We start from the raw sequence: 1,724 nt of genomic DNA, 5'->3' as shown, positions 1-1,724 counted from the left end.
TTAACTCAAAATTTTAAGAAAAGTAACTCGAAATTAAGAGTTACTGCCGATCAGTAATCTACGTGACTGACGCCATTTCCTTGTTACCTGGAAGCTGAAGCCCTCAGCTACAAATGCTACAGCTAAGCTACCAGTATTACAGCCAGTCATGAATGCACAAATTGCTGAGTATTTTCAGCGTGGCTTCACAAATGATGAAATCCTTGTGTTATTAGCTGAATCACATGGCGTTACATATCAGCAAACGTACTCTCGAAAGCCCCAATTTGTTGCTCTGGTTTTGAGTGATGCACTCGCATATTGGCCCTGCTAGTGCGAGATATTCTGAATTCAGAGTTCATCTCTGCCTTTTGGCTGACTAAATACTTTTTTGCCCCACTGTATGTATGAAAACTATATTCTGATTTTGTTTATTCCAACAGATTCAGGAGATTTTTCATCACCCATAGTATGAAAACAAAACAAAAGGTAGTAGTAACTATACAATTGTTGTCTGATTTAAGGTGACAATCTTCTGCAGCCTTTCTACTGTGGAAAATAGTGACAACTAATGTTAATAAAACATGTTAACTAGTATTTCCTACACCTGGTTTCTGTCATCTAGCTAGGCTAGCAATCAGGTTTCTAGAAGGAATAACCATAAAATACACCATCAGGAGAATAAACCAGATGTTTTCCACTGAATGATCCAAGGTGTACGCTCGGAGGTAGGCAAACAATATGAGAACGACCCCACCAAGGCTTGTAATTCTGGAAATGTTGGAGGGCCAAGAGTAATGCTAGAGTCTCCTTCTCAATTGTGCTATAATTTATCTGATGCTTATTGAACTTTTTTGAGAAGTAGCACACTGGATGATCAATTCCCCGATGATACTCCTGCAAAAGTACAGCATCTGCACCATAAACACTGGCATCCACTGCTAATTTGAAAGTGCGAGTAAAATCAAGGGCACCTAACAATGGGGCACTGCACAACAGGGCTTTGGCTGAGTCAAACGCTTTCTGACAGTCTGAGTTCCACAAAAAGAGGCATGGCGGACTTGACAAGGCACTTAAAGGAATAACCATTATGGCAAAATTTTTGCAGAACACATACCCAGAAACCAGCGAAGCTGACGCTGTGTTGTTGGTACTGGGAAATCCAAATTGGCCTGACCTTGTCCGTTAGAGGGAGTACCTGCCCCTGTCCCACCTGTTCCCCCAGATAGGTAACTACAGCATTGCCGGACTCGCACTTGGCAAGATTCACTGTCAGGCAGGCATCCTTAAACCGGGCAAAAACTTCCCGCAGCGTGTCCATGTGCTCTGGCCATGTTGGTGAATAAACTACAATATCGTCTAAGTAAACTTCACAGCCATGGACACCCAATAGCACCATATTCATCAGCTTGAGGAGCAAGATAAAACAAGTAAAACAAATGAGCCTCAAGATCCTCCAGGATTTTAGAATTTTCCAAGCGTGCCCCAGAGCTTGGTCCCTGGTGCTCATGCAACCCATCCACCTCAGGTTGGTAAGTGGGTGATCCCACCGTCACAACAGGGGAGCCCATGTTGCTATGACTCCTTTCATGGACCACATATTTCTTCAACATGTTGATAAGATAAGATAAGATAAGATAACCTTTATTAGTCCCACACGTGGGAAATTTGTTTTGTCACAGCAGGAAGTGGACAGTGCAAAAGTTATGACGCAAAAATTAGAATACAATAAGAATAAATACAGT

This window comes from Haplochromis burtoni, unplaced genomic scaffold (genome assembly GCF_018398535.1).
Source record: "Haplochromis burtoni strain Fernald_Lab_line unplaced genomic scaffold, NCSU_Asbu1 Contig_287, whole genome shotgun sequence".
In the NCBI taxonomy this organism is placed as follows: Eukaryota; Metazoa; Chordata; class Actinopteri; order Cichliformes; family Cichlidae; genus Haplochromis; species Haplochromis burtoni.
This window is presented reverse-complemented; position numbering follows the sequence as displayed.